Source organism: Nomascus leucogenys, chromosome 3 (genome assembly GCF_006542625.1).
Source record: "Nomascus leucogenys isolate Asia chromosome 3, Asia_NLE_v1, whole genome shotgun sequence".
NCBI classification, from domain to species: domain Eukaryota; kingdom Metazoa; phylum Chordata; class Mammalia; order Primates; family Hylobatidae; genus Nomascus; species Nomascus leucogenys.
This window is the reverse complement of record NC_044383.1, coordinates 61,613,877-61,637,097: the sequence shown is the minus strand read 5'-3', so window position 1 is coordinate 61,637,097 and position 23,221 is coordinate 61,613,877. Positions and strand designations below refer to the sequence as shown.

General features: G+C 32.2%; 1 long non-coding RNA gene across 1 annotated transcript in view; it reads right to left on the bottom strand.

Annotated features, from left to right (window-relative positions):
- The window catches only part of LOC105738985, a 99,004-nt gene extending 77,403 nt beyond the window's left edge, over positions 1–21,601 (bottom strand). Inside the window, exons 1-2 of the long non-coding RNA XR_001114828.2 lie at positions 21,493–21,601; positions 18,339–18,466 (exon numbers count right to left, since the gene is read on the bottom strand). This is a non-coding gene — a long non-coding RNA (uncharacterized LOC105738985). The remainder of the gene's footprint in view (positions 1–18,338; positions 18,467–21,492) is intronic.
- Between the last annotated feature and the right edge of the window lie 1,620 nt (positions 21,602–23,221).

Below are 23,221 nucleotides of genomic sequence, written 5' to 3'. Positions count from 1 at the left end.
AATACTTGGTATGTACATTTTTAATGCTTGGATTTGTTCCAGTCAATTTGAAGAATGGCTAAAGGTAAGCTTGTATTAACTAAAAATAATTTTACTTTACGGAATTCAATTTAGCTCTATGTTTCTTCTAAACAAAAGCTGATCTCGATTTACCATCAAATAGACGAGTAGATTAGCCAGATTATGAAATTTATTTATGAGCAAATCAGTCCTTTCTTACCCCGTATTGTTCTGATTTTATTATTTTTTTCATGAGTGTATATATATATGTGTATATTATATATGTGTATGTATTTATATTATATATGTATGCATATGTATATCCTGTAATCTACAAAGCCCACAAAGGGAGCTTCAAATGACAGATCACTTGGAGCTACAGAGTACTGTGCTGATGATGTATCTTGCAAAAATAAAACACAGAGTCTGTTCCCATATTTTTAGGTCAATAAATCCACTAGTGACAATGGATCAGAGATTGTTAGTATAGAGGACTGACTCATACTAACTAAAAGTACAGGAATTCAATACACTATCAAGCACATTATTTGTTACGGTGACATGCAAATTTAACTAAAGAATGGGATGCTTATGCCAACTTTCCAGTGATTTGTATCTCTTGAACAGTTACAAGGAGATATAAAATTAGCAGTAATTTAATTAAATATTTATTGACCATTTTATCAATACCTAATATTTTTATGTGGCTTGAAAAATTCAAAACCTGAAAAATTAATGAGATTAATTCAGTAGAGGATAATTTATTTAATGAATATTTTTTGCAATACTAAGTAATAACAACTTAGGTTTTTTTTATATCAGTCACCTAACTTCAAAATATTGAATTATTTGGCTTTCTTTCATTTTGCTTTAAATTCTCATAAGGCATTCCTAGGCATGAAGTTCGTACAATAATTCCAGATTTTATCTGGGAGATACCTCCATCATGATCACATTAGCTTCCATCTTTTAAGTTGTTATTTAAGTGGTCAGTTTTTTTGTTTGTTTTTTTTTCTGAATGTGTTTGATTTAATGTGTTAGGAAGGTTTGGGTATTTTTTTTTCTCCCAAATCTTAAGAGAATATCACTTTTCACTTTATCACAAAATTCTGGGTTAGCCTTTGTGAAACGATTATGCTTTGATTGAATATGTTTTCTGTATGTGAATGTTTGTGCCTCTTTCTATTTTCATAGTTTAAATAATTCGAATATATACCCAAAATGAATCAAACAAGTTATTCAAGATTTGAATGCGTAACAATTTTTGAAGATGACCTACATTACATATTGGTAGGTAGTATATAGTTTAGGCTTCATGACCTTTGAGAAAATCTATTTCCAGATTTATGTCTAAAAATTTAATTATTACACATTTTTTCATAGAGAAGAAGAATTCTAAAGTCTCCATGTAGCTCTTCATTTGGCGTTTTATTTTACATTTAATCACCGTTTTCTTTAATAGGGCTGTACATTTTATGATTACATACTCTGATAATTGATGGCATTTTATCTTGCCTTAATACACAGTAATTTGTTATTTATGGATATATAAAACATTATTTTGCTGAATAAATCTTCAAGCATGAGCTTCAATTATATGAATTACAAGACGATTGGAATTGCATAGATATAAACTGCATTCTAGAACAGTAACATTGAGACTCTGCCCTTCCTAGCTGGACATAGGATTCTTGGGATATAGCAAAATTCAGGAAAAACATAAGAACTACAAGTCGGATAATAAATGTTTCAAAGTAAATTAACTTTAAATATGTTAGGATGTTGAAGAACATAAGAAGAATAATGAGAATCGGTAATGGCAGCAGGTTTGGGACTGGTAGGAATTGGTGGAGTCGGGTTAAAAGCTGACAATCACACAAGCTTGTTATGTTGAAGGAACAGAAAGAAAAGCAGTCTTGCTAGTAAACAAGTTGTGTTGATTCTTTAGGTGCTGTAACAAACTACCACAAACTTAGTGAATTAAAATAAAAATACACTTATTGTTTAATAGTTTCTGTGAGTCAGAAGTCCTGAAAGAGCTTATCTGGGTCCTCTGTGAGACTGCAGTCAAGTTTTTGACCAGGACTGAGTTATCCCCTGTCGGCTGAATTGGGGAAGGGACCACTTTGAAGCTCACTCAGGTTTTTTGCAGGATTTATTTTCTTGGAAGTGTAAGATTCACTGAAGCTAGCTTCTTTAAAGTCATCTAGAATAAAAATACTTTAGAATAAGTGAGAAAACAAGATGAAGCTTTAATTAGCATAACAGAATCGAAAGGTTCATATTCCATCATCTTTGTCATATTCTATTGGTGAGAAGGAAGTCACCAATCCTGTCAACACTGTACGAAAAGGGACTATACAAGGGTGGGAGGTGAAAAACATTGGAGCCACCCAAAGGGGGGTGCAAAATATGCAATATTTATGAACAAATGGCTAAAGGATAGATGATATTGACCTACGTTAACAACAATCAAATATTTTATTGATTTTAAGAAGACTTTGCAAGGCTTTTGGCAGGAGATTGGCATGACCCAATTTGCCTTTTAAAAAGTAGCTTTTGGATATATCAAACTGATCATTAGACAACTTACTTTACCTCCTCTCCCTTATGATGAGAAAAAAAATTCTAATTTAATTATAGAAATACAAAAAGAATTATGAAGTAATCTCAGGAGTTATGAAAGATTAATATGTTAGGCTATATGCATACATTCTTCTATTTAGTTCCTACAATAGCCCTAGAAATTAAATACTATTACATCCTATTAAATGTAAGATAATTGGGGCAGAAAATAGTATTGTTTTGCCTGGTATCATAGGCTAGTAAGGAGCTATGCCTACCTTTGAATACAAAGTTATATTTTACCCTCTTTAACCGTGCCTTTCCCAAGGAATCAAGCTTTAATACCAATTAGGTTTCTACACATTTTCAATTTAATATTACTACTTTCCCAAAGCTGAGAAATAGAGGAAGTTTTTTTTCGAGAAATCCTGGACAGTCTTGAGTGCATAACTGTATATCTGCATCCAGGCTTTCTTCAAACTGTATTTGGAATTTTAAAAGTCAATTATTTATAGACTCCTATGATTCTAAGCCTATTCTAGTCACAGAATCTTGCTAATTAAAGATATTCAATAGATTTTAAATGACAGCAACTTATTGAAATTCTACTTTTAATAATATTGGCAATATTCAGGTACTTGTTAGGTCACCTGTCATATGCACTGTGTTGTTGAATCATAAAATAAATATGAAAATATTATTTTATTCCCATTTTTAAACAATAAATTTAGTATAGAATCACAAAATCTTAAAAAATTGAAATTTAGAAGTCTTAATAGCATCCTTTACAGATATTGTCATAATACTTAAATAATATTTAAATAATATCTAAATGATATTTTTTAAACTCATGAGAAAATGTGTACATATTTGGACTCATTTGTTCATTAACAAAAAAATGTATATATGTGTATATGATTGATATATTTATTTTCCAAGAGACTGATGAGGGTAGTTATTTTCTACACATATAAGCAAATGGTCAGTAGTACAATCAGTATAATTAAAATGATAATAACTAATGTTTATTTAGATTTTATTATATACAAATATTGAAATAATAATGTTTAATATATGGGTTATTTAAATAATATAATAATCATAGTTACTTACACTATATTGATTATGAGGATTTAATAATATCAATCAGCCTAGGATGTGTATCTAGTAAGAAGTTGAGTTAAAACATCATTACTGGGTCTCTTAAGCATTATCTGTGCACCATACTGCATATTCAAGATATATCAGTAGTAGTATAAACAGATGGTTGTTTCCATACCGTTTCTCTTAATTTAGGGATCATTATATTTGAGTAAAGTATACTTAGGAGCTCTGAGCAGTCTACATGAAACAGATCAAAGATAGCCTGTTGCATATTTTGATACTATCTCTTCCCACAATTGCCCATAACATTCAGCACCGGTCCATCAAAATTAGTCAAACTGAGCCACAATAGAGTCTTAAATTTGTTTTGAATAGAGTGGAAATTCAATTACTACACAAGATCAAAGTTAGAAAATGCGAGAGAATACATTGGTCATTCTTGAACTAAACTGTAACTAATCATACTTTTTCTCCATCAGCACAAAACCATTGAAAACAGAGGAACTGATAAAACTTAAGGAAACAGCCTAGAATTTCTCTGTGGGAATAATGGAATTCAGTGGGGGATGAGGGTCCAGTGCTCTCTCCAAGTCTCTTATTCTAATTTTCTTTCACAAATGTGAAAGAATTAGATCTTGAAGATCAACTGATGAAAGGCAGTCTTATTTGTTTTTAGCTATGGTTTCAAAACAAAACAGCTTAAACACTTTTGAAAATGTATTTAAGACAGTCTCTAAGCAAATTAATCCACATTTGTGCCCTTGGGGAAAGCAACATTTCAAATGTCCAATTCATAATTAAGCTATTTATAAGTATTCTATATGCCTATGTATTATTAAACATAATGCACAGGGACTTAGTTTTGTATGTGTATATATTTTCACTTTTTTCACACTAAAATATTTTTAATGTGAAAACTATAGGCAATTTTGAAACATGTTGACAAAAATTTACATCTCATAACTTGGATAACTCCCTTCATTTTTATTTTTAAAAGGTGAATGTCATATCTTGAAAGTTTGAAAAAATAAGTGCCAAATAGTACTTTAAGTTACTGTAATTTAATTGTTTTTGATTTAACAAATATTTATTGAACTTTTACTGTATCCAAAATTTGACAGTAGACATCTTAAAATGGTAGAATTTAATTTAAATCATTAAAATGTTATTCAATTCTTCTACCTTTTCTGTAAACCCAACAATTGAATGCTGTTGTTTTCTTCTGACCTCAATTAAGCAAAATGTCAGAAAGTCATAGGATTTCTGTCTAGTCTAAGTTGTACCAGTCTGAAAAGCAGATAAATGTAAGTATAGATAAAAGCTCTGAAAATGTTTTCCTTCTATCCAACACAAATGATGCTAAATAGCAATAAGTTTTAATCAACAGAACAGATTGTATTTATTTGGACTGCAATTTGAAGGAAAGTCTCAATTTCCAATATTTTATTTCATTTTTCCTTTGAGCTCATGATCTCTTTCTGGTCAAAAAACTTGCTACAAAAGGATTCCATTGCTTAGTGCCATGTGCCCTCATGTGCTTAGTTTATGAAGTGCATGGCTTGAAGTCATCCAATCAAATGCATGGCATGAGGTCACCTTCTAATACAAAACATTAAAAGTTGTAATCCAGTTATATTTCCTGATGTGGTATATAGATATATAGATATATCTGGAGATATATCTATATGTATGTGTGTATGTGTGTGTGTCTCTGTGTATAACATACACATATATGTGTGTATGTAGGTATACAACTACATATGGAAATATAAAAATGGAAAGGACAAAATCACCATAGTTATTCATTTTTTAAGTATAATTTAAATGTAAGAAGGATAATGAAATTTACCAATCAATAATAAACTCTTCTGAAGAGGTTCCTATTTCTTGAGGGAATAAAAGAAATATTGTTTGTTTGTTTTTTTACTTACAGCCTATAGACCAAATTAGACTGACTTTAGAGTAATTTTTATGTCTCATTATCAATCTCCTTGATTGGTTGAGATAATGTTGAAAAAGATTGAATCAGTAAAATCAAGGTGTTTTCAGTAAGGTTTTCTGTAAGCCATCTGCACTGTGGTTGATATATTAATTACATAATATCTCTGTAGAAATAGACATGAATAGTGGAATGGCCTATCTCCATGAAGCTGGGAGTTCTCAATTATTAATATTTTTAATATTATTTATAACTTTTAATTACGCTTTGTTTTCTGAACCACTAAAAATGTTGCCCTGAATGCATGTGTGTATACATATGTACAAAGCTATATTTCATACATATACTAAATATATAAAATATTATTTTGTATATGTATATGTACATTTTGTATATATACAACATATAGGTGTATAAAATATAGTTCTATATAAATGTATGTATATATGTAGTATATATGTATATATGAAATAGGAATCTCTTCAGAAGAGTTTATTTGCAATTTGTGAGCTTCATTGTCTCACATTATGTATATATTTATGTATATGTATGTGTGCATACTTATAGTATATATAGACATATCTATATATCTATATGTGCGACATATATACATACACACACACATATAAAATATAGTTTGAATATGTGTGTGTAGAGATGGAGTCTCATTATATCACTCAGGATGGACTCGAATACCTGGCCTCAAGTGCCTCAAACTCCTGGGCTCAAGTGATCCTCCTGCCTCAGTCTCCCAAATAGGTGGGATTACAGGCATATGTCATCACACCCAGCTTGAAGTTATACTTAAAATTTGAATAACTATAGTAAATATGCCCCTTGCATTTTTAGATTTACTTAGAGCAAGAAAAAATATCTGTGTCACCCTGTGCATTTAAGCTAGTTTGCAAATGATAAATCTATTACTGGCTTGCATTGGTGTACTGAATGTACATAACAGCTATCTTTCTGAAAAGGTGGATTTACACAGATCTAAATGACGATGATGATGACAATAGTAACGATGGTGGTGGTGGTAGTAAAAAGTTTAATTACATTATTTCAGGTGTAGTATATGCCAGTCACTTTATCAACCATTTCCCATGCTTTTCTCATTGAAAATGAGATATATATTTTTATTACTTCATTTTTCTGGTTAAAAAATAAAATTCAGAGGGGTTAAGTTACATATGGCTCAGGAGATAAAATCCTACTGGGAGCAGGATCCCAAGTCTGTTCAACTCCAGAAGTTTATAATAACTACTAATTTAAACAAGCTTTTTATCACTAGCTGTTATCATATCTTGTGAAAGAGAAAATGATCATTATCAGAGAATGCTATTTTAATGACAAAAATCTTCTGGGGATGGAAATAACCACAACCTAATTGCATGTGTGCAGGCTGGAGTTTATATGTGAGTACAATATTTTTCAATTCAAATTTCATAAAGTAAAAGAGGTAAAGGATTATAAATCATGCTGCTATAAAGACGCATGCACACGTATGTTTATTGTGGCACTGTTCAGAATAGCAAAGACTTGGAACCAAGCCAAATGTCCAACAATGATAGACTGGTTTAAGAAAATGTGGCAAATATACACCATGGAATACTATGCAGCCATAAAAAATGATGAGTTGATGTCCTTTGTAGGGACATGGATGAAGCTGGAAACCATCATTCTCAGCAAACTATTGCAAGGACAAAAAACCAAACACCGCATGTTCTCCCTCATAGGTGGGAATTGAACAATAACACATGGACACAGGAAGGGAAACATCACACACCGGGGCCTGCTGTGGGGTGGGGGGATGGGGGAGGGATAGCATTAGGAAAGATACCTAATGTTAAATGACGAGTCAATGGGTGCAGCACACCAACATGGCACATGGATACATATGTAACAAACCTGCACCTTGTGCACATGTACCCTAAAACTTAAGGTATAATAAAAAAAAATAAAAAAAGAAAATCATAAGAAAAAAGAATATATACATATATACATAGCTTACTTTTACTACTTTTTAAGTGTGTCGTTGTGCATCAGTTAGCTACTCTGATTCTCAATATTCTGAAAACTACAGACGTTCATAAAACCTAGTTTATAGGATGTCTTAATTATTAAGTAGAAAGTGCTTAGCATAGTACTGGGCAAAGTTTAAGTGTTCAAATATGAGCTATTTTTGTTATTTGTTTTTTGTATTTTTCCAATCCGTAGACCTTAGCTGGACATTTATTTGTAGTCAGCTAGCTGATTTGTTTTTTCTTTCTACATCTCAAGACTTTGCTGACACAAATCAATAGCCAGAGGCTGGCATTAGAATAATGAAATAAAGAAATAAATCAATATTACTTTATATCGAAGAGTAAAAAAGACTCAATTGTCTGCTATGAATGGCATATGCAAGAAGAGAATGGTGTAAGAGAAACACTAATACCTGGATCAGCTGGGTTTTCTACTCCATAAATTCTTAATTGTAACATTCCATGACTTGAAAAAAATGATTGAGAATAGTTATTAGCTATTCCTATTGTTTAGTAAATGCAGGTAAACAGCCATCCCTATTTAAAAACAACAACAATGTAAAACAGGGAAAAACTGAATAAAAGATTAATTGTATGAAATATTCTTAATTAAAACTGATTATACTTACCAAGTCATCTATTATTTTATCAGCTAAGCTGCAGTTTTCAATTAAAATAGGAGACATGATTTATTTTAATGAACAATATGGCAAGTCCCTCACCCCTGAAATTTAAGTGACTTACTTATATCTCAGATTGGCAAAAATAATGTTTCCCTATGACAGTAATGAGCCGTGTTCTAATACAACCACCTTACATTTTTCGACAGCGTGAATTTTTCCTAACATTCTACACTTTTTCAATCCTGATCTCATCCAGGTTACTATCCAAATTTTGTCAAGGAATATGAACCAGGGGGCCAGAAAAAAGCTCTCTGTGGATTAACTGCTTCACAAATAATTTCATTATTGTATATTTTCTAATTGACATGTGGAATGTGTCACAATAGTTCAAGAGAAATGATGGGAAATATTTTCGTTATTTTAGAATTATAATAAGATAGGCAAGGCCCTGGGGCATTCATAATTTTTTGATTAAATGACTTGAATGTCTATCGTACAACTATGTACTATTTGTTATATTTATTATACTAGTCATGTGTGGACAAATATCCTTCCCTCTTGCTTTTCATCTTGCTTTCTAAAATTACACTGAGTAAATTTAGACTATCAGATGTGAATTTCTTGAACTTAACATCCCTAAGTCTAAAAATTATCTGTGTGTACACATAACTTCCTGGATTCGCAGAGAAATTTTGTTGTTTTTCCTTTTTGTCATCCTTTCATATATACCTTCAACATTGTTTAATCTCCTGAGATAAAACATTGAATGTTTTATCTTTGGACTTGGTCTAACTTTCATCTGTCCATCTTTTTGCCTCTTTAATGGTCTCATATCTTCCTGACTAATCCTCTTTTGTAATCCTCCTTTCCGTAGGAATTTTCTCAGAAATCCATCCTTCCCCTGATTCATGTTGAATCGCTTAACTCTCATAAATACTATGGCTTCATAAATACTATGGTGTTCTCTGATGGCTACTGTATCGGCCTGCAAATACATTTTATACTACAATATTCTTCTGCATTACAAATATACTATGAAACTTCCTGCAAGTCGTCTCTTCCTGCATGTTCCATATAACCTCTAGCTCTAGCTCAGTATATTTAATAAACTCTCTTTCCTCTCTAAACTATGCTCCTCCATTTTCCCCTATACATCATTTACACAATTCCAAGAGAATCTTAGAAATAAAATCAAATCTTATCCTTGAAATTAGATTCTCTCCTAATGTATATACCATTTCAGTATTTTAAACTTTATTTAATTATAGTCGATATCCACTAAATACTGCATCTTTAATGAATATAATTTGATAAATTTGATATGTATACACTTCTGAAATCGTTACCACCTTCAAGATAATCACTGAAAAGTTTTCTCATGGCCTTTTATAAACTCCTTCCTGCTGCTCCTCACAACCTTAATGCTGTGTCCCTGTGACCAAATGCCACTGATCTATTCTTGATGTGTAAATATATAGATCAGTGCTATTTGGTCACAGAAGCACAGCATTAGAAATATTTAGTGTATAAGAATACTTTACATTACGTTGCATCTGATGGGTGATCTTTCTATCCCTTGCCCTCCTCCCACACTGCACACTTTTGAGTCTCCAATGTTCACTATACCACTCTGCATGTCTATGTATACCCATAGCTTAGCTCACGCATATAAGTGAGAACATGTGGTATTTGGTTTCTCATTTCTGAGTTACTTCATTTAGGACAACAGCTTCCAGTTCCATCCAAGTTGCTGCGAAAGACATTATTTCATTCTTTTTATGGCGTAGTAGTATTCTGGGGTGTGTATATACTACATTTTCTGTATCCACTCATCTGTTGATAGAAAATTTGATTCCATATCTTTGCAATTGTGAATTTGCTGTGATAAACAAATGAGTAAAAGTGTCTGTTTGACATAATTACTTCTTTTCCTTTGGGTAGATACCCAATAATCGAATAGCTCAATTGAATGTTGATCTACTCTTTGTTACTTGAGAAATTTCCATACTATTTTCCATAGATGTGCTCATTTACATTTCCACCAGCATGTATAAGTGTTTCATTTTCACCACATTCACACCAATAACCAATATCTATTGTTTCCTGACTTTTTAAAACTGGACATTCTGACTGGGGTCAGGTGGTATGTCATTGTGGTTTTATTTTTAGTTTTAGTTTTCAGTTTAGTGGTTTTTTGTTTGTTTATTTGTTTGTTGTTGTTGTTCGTTTGGAGTTTTTTTTAGACAAAATCTTCTCTGTTGCACAGGCTGGAGTTAAGTGGCAAAAACATGGCTCACTGTGCATTCAAACTCCTGGGCTCAAGTGATACTCCTGCTTTAGCCTCCTGAATAGCTGGGATTTCCAGCACGTGCCACTACACCCACTAATTTTTTTATTGTTTATTTTTTTGTAGAGACAAGGTCTTTCTGTGTTTCCCAGGCTGGTCTCAAACTTCTGACTTCAAGTGCTTCTCCCACTATGGCCTTCCAAAGTACTGAGGTTACAGTCATGAGCCACCACACCTAGCCTTCATTGTGACTTTGATTTGCATTTTCCTGATTAGTAATATTGAGCATTTTTTTATGTTTGTGGGCTATTTGTTGATCTCCCTTTGAGAAATGTCTATTCATGTTGTTTGCTCACTTTTTAATGGGGTTATGTGTTTTTCATTCTTGCTGATATGCTTGAGTTCCATGTAGATTTCGTATATTATTCCTTGGTCAGATATGTAGTTGGTGAGGATTTTCTTCTGTTCTGTAGGTTGTCTATTTACTCTGTCAATTAGTTCTGTTTTCTGTGCAGAAGCCTTGTTTTTTAACAATTATCCATCCCCATTTTATTTTTCTTGTTGAACTCTTACTTATGGTTCAAGACCCAGATCTAATAGTTTTCTCTTTCTGAAACTTTTCCAGGCTCATCGAAGCAGGGTTTTTTACGTTTTCTTTGTGTAGTCGCTCAACTCTTACTGCATGCATCTCAGGGGAGTGTATTTTTATGTTTGTCACTGTATAGACACAAGCCATGTCTATTTTATTTTTGTATGCCTTAGAAACATATTGTTTATACAGAATAGCAATAATCACAATTGCTTTTTTAAATCAGATATCCCAGTTCTTCACCTTTCAGCCCTATGATAAGACTACACTTCCCTACCCTCTTTGGGCTCTTTGGGTTGTGTGGGGCCATGTTACTAGTTATGATAAATGACTTGTGAAAAAAAAATCCTACATCACATCTTTGATGGACCTTTTCTGAAGAGAGACTCTTCAGAACACTATTATCTTTCCACAGCAATTAACAATGCTCTAGGTAGCAGTTTATCTCATAGCTTAGATTCAGGAAAACATGAGTTAGAGACTACAACTCAGTTGAGATGAATACATAGCATGAGTTAAAAATAACTTTTTGTTAATAAATTTCCTTTTTAATTTTTTTGAAAATTGACAAATTATGATTGTATAGATTTATTGAGTAAAAAGTTACATTATGATTTATGAATATAATGTGGAATAATTAAGCTAATTATATATCATCACAAATGCTTATTATTTTTATGGTGAGAACATTTGAAATGTACTCTTTGTGATTTTTAAATGTACAAAATGCTATTATTAACTGTATTCACCACATTGTGCAAATAAATCGCAAAAAAACACCTGTTATTTCTTCTAACAAAGGCTATGTACCCCTTGGCCATCATCTTCCTATTCCCCTCACTCCCTAATCTCTCGTAATCATCACCCTACTCTCTGCTTCTATAAATTTGATTATTTTTAATTCCATATATAAGTGAGAATTTGTCCTTTTGTGCCAAACTTAATTCACCAAGATTAACATCCTCCAATTCCATTCAAGTTGTTGCAAATGATAATTTCTTTTTATAAAATAAATTGACATAAAATACTTTTTATAGAATAAATTGACACAAAAATGACAATTAATTTTTTATTTATTTTTATAAAGGCTAAATAGTATTCCATTGTGTATATGTACCACTTTATCCATTCATCTGTTGATAAAATGTTAGGTGGATTCCGATTCCATAATTTGCCTTTTATGAATAGTGCTGCAATGAACATAGGAACGCAGACATCTTTTTGACATACTGATTTCAATTTTGTGATGGTAAGTATCCAGAAGTGGGATAGCAGGATAATAGAGTAATTTTATTTGTAATTTTTTGAGGAACTTCCATACAGTTTTTCATAATGGCTTACTAGCATTTGTTAGCTTTCATTTTTTTGATAATGGCCCTTCTGGGAGACTTCTGGTGACGTCTCGTTGTAGTTTTAATTCGTATTTCCTTAATGATTAGTGATGTTGAGCATTATTTGATATGTATGTTGACTATATGTATGTCTTCTTTTGAGAAATGTTTATTCAGGTCTCTTGCCTCTTTCCTTTTAATTGATTATTTGTTTTCTTTATATAGGCTTGTTTGAGTTACTAACATAGTTTGGATATGTACCCCTCGTCAGATATATGGCTTGCAGATAGCTTCTCCCAACCTAAACGTTGCCTCTTCACTCTGTTAATTGTCCTCTCTGTTGGGCAAAATCTTTTTATTTTGATGAAATACCATTTGTCTATCTTTGATTTTGTTGTATGCACTTCAGGGGTCAAATCTAAAAATTAATTCCCCAGACCAATGATTTGTAGTTTTTCCTTTATATTTTTTTCTAGTCGTTTTATAATTTCAGGCCTTACATTTAAGTCCTCAATCCAATTTGACTTGATTTTTGTATTTGGTGTGAAATAAGAGTACAATTTCTTTTTTCTGAATATGAATATCCAGTTTTCCCAACACCATTTATTGAGGAAACTGTCCTTTCTGGAGGTTTATGTGATTCCATAGGAATTTTAGAATTGCCTTTTCTATTTTTATATAAAAAAAAGTCATGGGACTTTTGATAAGAGTTGCACTGAATCTGTAGTTCACTTTGGGTAGTATGGGCATTTTAACAATATTTATTATTTCTACTCGTGAACATATGATGTCTTTGCATTTATTTATATCTTCTTCAATTTCTCTCATTAATGTTTTATAGTTTTCATTGTACAAGTCTTTTACTCGCCTTGGTTATATCTATCCCTAAGTTCCATTTTTATAATTATTGTAAATGGGATTGTTCTCTTTTTTACATATTTAGTTGTTAGTGTATAAAAATGCTACTTGTTTTGTGTGTTGACAATATTTGGTAATTCAAAGTCAAGGCTGTAACATTACCATATTTATTTGTTAGTTCTAATGGTTTTTTGGTGGGATGTTTAGAGTTTTCTATGTATAAGATCATGTTGTCAGAAAACAACAAATATTTTATGTTTTTCTTTGGTATTTTGATGCATTTTATTTCCTTCTCTTGCCTAATTGCTCTGTCAATGGCTTGCAATACTGCATTGAATGGAAATAGAGTGGGCATACTTGCTTTGTTTCAGATTTTAGAGGAAGGCTCTCAATTTTACATCATCGAGCATAATGTTAGCTGTGTGCTTATGATCTATAGTCTTTATTTTGTTGAGGTACATACCTTCTATAGCTATTTTGTAGAGAATTTTTTTTCCTAAAAGTATGTAGAATATTGTCAAATTTTTTTCTACATGTAATGAGGTGATCATATCATTTTTGTCTTTTATTCTGTTAGTGTGATGTATCACATTAATTGATATGTGTATATTGAACCATTCTTGCAGCCCAGGGATAAATTCCATTTGGTCGTAATCAATGATCCTTTTATTATTTTAATTTAGTTTGCTGACATTCTGTTGAGAATTTTGCATCTATGTTCATCAAGAATATTGGTTGTAATTTTTTTTTCTTATAGCATTCTTGTTTTCCTTTAGCATCAGCATGTGCTGGCCTCATAAAAAGAGTTGAAAAAATAGATTTTCTTTGATGTTTTTAAAAGAGTTTGTAAATAATTGGTTCTGTTTTTTTAAATGTTTGATAGAACATGAGAAGCCGTGAGGTCCTGGCCTTTTCTTTGATGAGAGACTTTTTATCACAGGTTCAATCGTACTTTTCACTGGCCTGTTCAGATTTGGTATTTCTTCATCATTCGGTCTTGTTGGTTTTATGTGTCTAGGAAGTTATCTATTTCTTCTAGGTTGTCTAATTTGTTGGCATATAATTATGCATAGTAGTCTCCTCTGATCCTTTGTATTTCGGTGCTATAATTGTAACGTCTCCTCTTTCATTTCTGATTTTAAGTCCTCTCTCTTTTGTTTTCTTACTCTAGCTAATGATTGGTGAATTTTGTTTATTCTTTGTTTTTTAATAAAACAACTCTTAGTTTTGTTGATCAAAAATAACTTAGATGTTTTGTTCCACAAAAAGGCTAGAGTTATTTTTTATGAAGCATAATCAAGTTTATCCTGACTGATAATAACTTAGATTTTCAATAAATGTTAATCGTATACACAGATAAACAGGCAAATCTTATTAATTTATGTATGCTATATTAAAATATTTTAAAAATAATTTCTTAAAATGAAAATACTTCATGGTTGCATTGCTTTATAGTGCATAGATAATATGTTAACTGATGTACTGTAGGACACTTGATTTTAAATGGTGGGCTCCAAACAAGAACTGTGTGACTGCTATAAAATTTAAATTTATTGGGATAATATAGAAAATAACTAAGGTATGGTAATTAATGGGATTTTATTCCAATTATTAATGTTAGAAGTATTGCAACCTGAACATTGATCAATGGCCATGGCATAAATTTGAGTATGCAGGCTATTGTGCCAAAGATGGAAAATCACATAGTTCTCTTTATCATTATACTTGTATTGTGCTTTGGTTTTTATAATGACATTTCACCATCATCAGATATTTTATTCTTTAATTTAATTCAATAAAGTCATTATTTCCTTTTTCCCTATTTGACAGTGAGGAAATTGAGGCAAGGAGAAATGAACTGATCTTGCCTAAGGTCATTCTATTTTTTTTTTTTTGATGGAATCTCACTCTTTCGCCCAGGCTGGAGCGCAGTGGGGCAATCTCAGCTTACTGCAACCTCCGCCTCCCGGGTTCAAGCAATTCTCTTGTCTCAGCCTCCTGAGTAGCTGGGATTACAGGCGTAAGGATTCAGGGTATAAAATAGACCTTTATTTCCAAATGCGTATTAATTTCATAAAGACAGATTTCAAAATATTTAAGGTGCAGCTTATGGAAATTAGTGTTCACACTAACCATAATGCTAAAAAGTATCTATGAAGTTATTCTATTTCAACTAAGAAATTCTCTCTATCAAAATATATCATCAATAGAGATAAAAAAATGAAACTCACAGGTTGGGAAAAATATTTGCAATGAAAAAAAGCAACAAAAGCTAAAGAGCTTTTACAAGTCTATTTAATAAGTGAAAAGGACATCAAAGCTAATGTTCTTTTCATATATTAAATAGATTTGTAAAAGCTAAAACATGGAGAGAAATTTGAATGGACACTTCACAAAAAGAATACCCAAATGGGTAAGTACGTAAAAAAGTGCTTTATTTACTTTAATAATCATCAGATAAATACAAATTAGAATTACAACGCATCTTCATTCTGCTACACTCTGCAGGATAGCTAAAGTGTAGATGATAATAATAATAATAATAATAATAATGTAATAGCAGGTGTTAGCAATGATGGAGAGAAACCAGAACTCTCATACACTACTTGTAGGTCAACAATGCGATGCAACCTGTGTGCAAGGTGTTTAAATGTGTATACTAAAGTTAAACATATGCATATGCTATGACAAAAAATATTTTATTCTAGTATGTACACCTTAAAGAAGTACATATATGTTCACAGTAGAACTATTTATAATAGCCAAAAACTAGAAATTTCTCCAGTGTATGTCAACAGTAGAATGGAAAAATAAATTACACTATATACAAACAATGAAATACTGTATAGCAATGACAATAAATAGTCTTCAAGTTTGTGCAACAATAAAGATATATCATTCACATAATACTTAGTGGAAAAATACATATACAAGAGTACCTAATATATAATTTCACTTATGTAAATTTCTTTTTTTTTGACAAAATTCAACAACCCTTCATGCTAAAAACTCTCAATAAATTAGGTATTGATGGGATGTATTTCACACTTATGTAAATTTCTAAAAAAAACAAAATGAATCCGTTTTGCTTAAAGTCAAAATAGTGGTTAACCTGCAGGAGGGGGTTAATAACTAGGAGAGTCATGGGAAGGTGAAATCTTATAATGTGATGATAATAGTCTATTTTGTGATCTTGATGCCTTTCGCACAGTTATATAAAACTCTGTAAAAACTAACTGTGAATGTTAAACTCATATATGTATCATACTTCAATGAAAGCTTAAAAAGTTAAAATCAATAATCAAAATATATCTTATTTTCCAGAATTCTGTGTTGACTTTATATTTCCATTTTTAAGAAAATTGGTAAAGGCAGTGATCAGTGATAATCTTCACTCCACTTTGTGACTATTTTTCCATATATAATGAAAAGGAAAACAAATAACATCTGACATTTCAATCAGCCACATTAAAAATAATATCCAACACAGTGGTACATGACACCAAAATATGACATAAACATATATTGGCATATGAAAATACAGAGGTTATCCTCACAGTTCTAAAAAGCAGAGGGGCAAAATCATTCATTCAGTATTTCGTTGATATTGTAGTTGTCTACCAGGCAAAAGTGTGACACCGATTATAAAAAATAAATTATAATTATTACAGTTCATTTGTTCTCTCAGCAAATTATAAGAGATCTCAGAATAACAGAAACCCAGAGCTGACAAGTGTAACTTTACTGGAAAAGAAAACAAAATTAAACCCTATATTCTTCAAGATCACTTGAGAATTTGTGTTTAAATAATTATTTCAGATGATGCTTGTGCTCCTAATAATCAATTAATGGGGAAAAATGTCTTTTCATTACCTATTTGAAAGCAATTGTTATTTGGTGCCTACTCTGTGCCAGCACAAAATATATATTTATCTAGCACCTAATAGTAAGCCCAGTGGCTTAATATTTGGAGACACACCAAGATAGTATAAGATAATTACATTCTCAACCAATGTCATGGTAACGAGAAAATGATAGATGCATTTTGCTTAACATTCAGCGTATTTTCTATTGCATAGATGGCAAAATATTATCAGTACTGCTTTAGATTATTTCTTTCAGAAAAGGGCTGGGTAAGGGAATAAATTATTTCAGTTTATAGAAGGATATTGAAGTTAACTGGGACTTGAATGTTGGAAGTGAAGATGATTTAGTGTAATGAGATTTTGAATATAAATTAAAAGTAAACCAACAAGTTGTGCCAATGAACTTGGTGTGTGGAAAATCAGGGATGACACCCAGGTCTTAGATTGGAAACTTTGCAGAAGTGTTGACATTAGCTAAAATGGGAAAGTTTGAATCTTAATAGTATGGTATGAACCTGCTCGGTTTGTGATCCTCAGGAAAGGTCTCCTGGAAGCTCTGTATGAGAATCCAAAGTTTAGGAAATATGATAGCACTAGAGATGGGACTGGACCTAAAGAGAAATTACTGGAAGTTTAACAAAAGAGGCTGAAAACTGAACCTTTAAATCTTCCAATATTTGGAGGTCAATCAGACGAAGAGGGCCAGCAAATAATCTAGATTGAACAGCCAGGTAGAAAAGATGAAAATAAGGAAAATAAATTTCTTTAAGAAAAAAAGATATTGACAAATATGACAGCTGATCCTGAAAAAGATTGAGTGTGATGAGAACAGATACCCTGTGAGAGCCAGACAAGACATCCCAACAGTACATGAAGGCTTGTATCTATTTAAAAGTACTTGAACAGGATTTAGTGCAATTTTCATTCCTGGAGATTACAACTGGGAAGTTAACCTAGAACAACCGAGTTGGAAAGCTGCTTAAAAATTTTGTGAAGAGAGCCAGGCACAGTGGCTCACGCCTGTAATCCCAGTACTTAAGGAGGCCGAGGCAAGCGGCTCGCTTGAGCCCAGGAGTTTAAGATCAGCGTGGGTAAGGTGGCAAAACCTCATCTCTACAAAAAGTACAAACATTAGTGGGGCGTGGTGGCATTTACCTGTAGTCTCAGCTACTCAGGAGGCAAAGGTGGGAGGATCGCTTGAGCCTGGGAAGAGGAGGCGGCAGTAAGCCAAGATCATGCCACTACACTCCAGTCTGGAGCCTGGGCAGCAGCAGAGGGAGAACCTTTCTCAAAAGGCAAAACAAACAAACAAACAAGAGTGGATAAGCAAACTGGCATACTCAAGAGAATGTTAAACATGTTGTTGAAGAATTTATGACACAGAAAATGCAAATATTTATAGTTAAAGAAACAACACAATCGTAAATAATGCATATAGAATTGATAAACAGCTGTATCTATGCATATACATATGCAGATATAGTCTTTTTTCAGGGAGAAAATATATTAAAACATGAGTGGTTTCTCTAGGTAATAAAAGTATGGCTGAATTTATTTCTTTACATTTTCTGTATTTAAAACAAATTATTTGCCATTACAACTGAAAAGAAAATCTAGTCTCAAAAAAGTTTTCAATATGTTTAAGTGTATTGCATGATGTTCAAATTTTATAAAATAAAAGCTGTAACATTATCTTTCACAATTTTATTGAAAACCCCATTGTTTCCTACATCATCTGTAAAAGAAAAATTTTTTAGACTATGATAAAATTAAAACAACTATGATTTCAAAGAAAAAATGACTTTTGAATATCTGAATTACAAATCAGCTTAGGAAATTAAAATGTACCTATTTTTACCTACACTTCCACTTCAAGAATTGTATCTTAAATAAATACATAAATGAATAAATAAAATAAAATATATAAATAATTATATAAGTATGTAATGCCATCTACACAAGGATTATTGTATAAGCAATATTATAGTAGGCCACTTGGAAATAGACTGAATATCCATCAAAACAGGAGTAGCTGGATAAGATGAAATGTGACTCACCCATTAAATAAAAACAGAACCTCTATATATACAATCTCTATATATACACAAAATAGCAGTCCATACTATATTCTTGACATGAATAATAGCAAATGACATGTTGTTTATTTTCTCAGTGAATATTACATTGTAAGAATTTCCTAGGTAATTAATAGCCATACAAATATTTTTATGCCAATTAATGGCATATTTTTTTTTTTTTTTTTTTTTTTTTTTTTTTTTTGAGACAGAGTCTTGCTCTGTCGCCCAGGCTGGAGTGCAGTGGCACGATCTCGGCTCACTGCAAGCTCCGCCTCCCGGGTTCACGCCATTCTCCTGCCTCAGCCTCCCGAGTAGCTGGGACTACAGGCGCCCACCAACACACCCGGCTAATTTTTTGTATTTTTTTAGTAGAGACGGGGTTTCACTGTGTTAGCCAGGATGGTCTCGATCTCCTGACCTTGTGATCCGCCCGCCTCGGCCTCCCAAAGTGCTGGGATTACAGGCTTGAGCCACCGCGCCCGGCTTAATGGCATATTTTTTAGTGTATCAATGAACTGTAATTTATTTAATCATTTTCCAGCTGTTACACGTTTAGAAGAAAATACATACACGAAGTTTCTATGCATTTAGTCTCCTAGAGTTTCACATATAAAAATGTGCACTATATAATTTTTCCATTACCAAAATTCCCACATCATTATTCACAGGAAACATAATACATATTTATCACTGGGAGTATAGAAGGTTTGCAACATGATTCTTTAACATAAGAAGGCTTCTTAATTATGAAAAAGTTTTTGTTTTAGTCTGCCATTGCAAAATACCATAGACTTTGTGGCTTATACTAGGAACTTATTTTCTAAGAGTTTCAGAGGCTGGGAGCCTGAGATTATTGTGCCATTATGGTTGCTTTCTGATAAAGGCTCTTTTCCTGGCATGCAGATGGCCACCATCTTGCTATGTACACATGACGTCTTTGTGAGGGTGCTGAGAAAGAGGGAACTAGAAAGAGCAAGCTCTCTGATCTCTTCTTATATGATGTCAATCTCATCATTAATTCCTCACCCTTATAACCTTAGCTAAACCTAATTACCTCCCAAAGACCTCATCACCAAATACCATCACAATGTGGGTTAGGGCTTCAGCATATGCATTTTTGGAAATGCAATTCAGTTTATAGCAGTCCTAACATATAAAACTGTTTCTTCAAGCAATCTATTGTCTTGGAAACCAACCCTTTATCATATATTTGCAGAATATTTTGATATTGAGAAAATATAGGAAAGTAGAATTATTGTTTAACAAAGCTATCTAAAATATTGTTTATTCATTATTCTACAAACACAGCATTTAAAAAGAGATATTTGAAGTGTACAAGTTTACGGTGAATAAATGGTCATATACCAGGTATGGGATGATTAAATAACAAGTGGAATTATTGTAAAATATGTAATTTTGACATTAAGCAAATACATGTTTTCAGTTCACGATCGTGTAGTATCAGCAATTAGAGAGTTTTAACTTCTCAGCATAAAGTATAATGTAAATGTATATTTTATCACCACAAAGGTAGAAGCCAAAATCTGAATACCGATATTTTTTCTCAATCTGAGATTACTGTAAACACATTTTTCCTAATTGAATTGTAAATGATAAAATATTTAATTCTTAATTTGTTAATTTTGTTATATCTAAAATATTGTTTATGTTATTTATAAATATTATGTGGAAATAAAAGCTTAAGATGAGGATAAATTTACAATGTGATTAACGTTTCAAGAATTCGGGTTATATTTTCTTATCTTTTCTTGCCAATTTCTTAATCTTGTAAGGGCTTTAAATTTTAGTATAACTCAAGACATCAATGAACAAATTTGAATGCTAAGGATACATCTAACAGTCTCAAATGCATGAATAAATTTATAAACATGAGCTTAAAATTACTAACGGAAAAAAAATTTGGTTTTATAGATGCATCTGAACAAATATAAAACCCAATTGGATGTAGAGGTGCATCTGAACAAATATTTTTTTATTTTTCTCATACCTGGTACTACATTTGTATAAATGTTTATTTAAAAAATAAGCCTTAGAGTAGGAGAAAAAAAATACAGTAAATAAGATAGGAAAATCCTATTTTCATATTTTCTGCCTAAAATCAACTGGAATATATTTATTGTATATTTTGTATATTGATATATAATTATATCTATCTATCTCAAAATTTTCCATTCCCTAACTGGCTTCCATGAAGAATGTTGTAGACTTACAACGTTTCATAAATTATCTTAAGTTAGGGCGCCACTGGTTCCCAAGTAAGTTTCAGCTGTTGAGACTTCACTCTGCATAGCTTCAGTCTACGTATGCTTTCCCTTGTGAGCAGCTGCTCAGGGCTCTGTCAGAAACTAAAGTCCAAGTACGTAATCAGGTGTGCTCCCAAAGATTCTAACGGTTATACTGGTCTTATCTACTGATAATTCAGAACCTTCTACTTAAACAGAAGTATTCATTGGAAGTCCCTTTAAACCAGCTACATGTATGAAGATTTCCTGTTATCCAGGGGTTGGCAGGCCCCAAGAAGACTCATGGAGTGGCTACAAAACAGAAGGCTATTCCTTAAACCCATCATTGTCTTAAAAGATACTGAGATGTGCCATCCTAGAAACAAAAAAAGACAGCTTAGAGCTCAGAAAATAGAAAAAGGCAATTGAAGAATCTAAAAAATAACACTTTTGCCAGCAAGAAAATATTCTATTTTTTAATAAAGATATTTTCTTTATATATTTTTTTATTATACTTTAAGTTCTAGGGTACATGTGCACAACGTGCAGGTTTGTTACATATGTATCCATGTGCCATGTTGGTGTGCTGCACCCATTAACTTGTCATTTACATTAGGTATATCTCCTAATGCTATCCCTCCCCCCTCCCGCCACCCTGCAACAGTCCCCTTCCTGTGTCCATGTGTTCTCATTGTTCAGTTCCCACCTATGAGTGAGAACATGCAGTGTTTGGCTTTTTGTCCTTGCGATAGTTTGCTGAGAATGATGGTTTCCAGCTTTATCTATGTCACTACAAAGGACATGAACTCATCCTTTTTTATGGCTACATAGTATTCCATGCTGTATATGTGCCACATTTTCTTACTCCAGTCTATCATTGTTGGACGTTTGGGTTGGTTCCAAGTCTTTGCTATTGTGAATAGTGCCGCAATAAACATATGTGTGCATGTGTCTTTATAGCAGCATGATTTATATTCCTTTGGGTATATATCTAGTAATGGGATGGCTGGGTCAAATGGTATTTCTAGTTCTAGATCCCTGAAGAATCGCCACACTGTCTTCCACAATGGTTGAACTAGTTTACAGTCCCACCAACAGTGTAAAAGTGTTCCTATTTCTCCACATCCTCTCCAGCATGTGTTGTTTAGCAAGGGAAGATCACAGAAATGCTAGAATAATGTATCCGGGCATGTGGGAGTGGGGAAATGTCACAGGACAGGAATGAGATAAGTAATACATCAATTAGTAAGATTTTTAAAATATATATATATATACACTTGTAAATTCAGGGGGTACATGTGCAAGTTTGTTACTGGATATTGATCTAGACAGAGAATTTATCACTAATTAGTAGGATTTTTAAAGAGGAGTTTCCACTAGTAAGAATTGAAAGCCTTTTGAAAGTGCATATTTTACATAGGAAAACAATCTGGAAGCACAGCATCTTACTGATACTATGAAAGTCCCTGGACTTTCATTTCGTCTCATCATTGTTTTCATTAAAGCGAGAGGTAACTAGTAGCCTTTGAAATACAAAATTCAATAAGTTCAAGCTATGTGATTTTGTGAGATTTTACCTGCCTGAACCATGGTTTCCTCAACTGTAAAAGAAAATACCAATGACTTCTCTTAATTGTTTAATAATTATGAAAATGAACATAATAGGGCTTTTCTACTGTTCCATTCAGTTGTTTATTTCTATGAAAATAGAAAATTG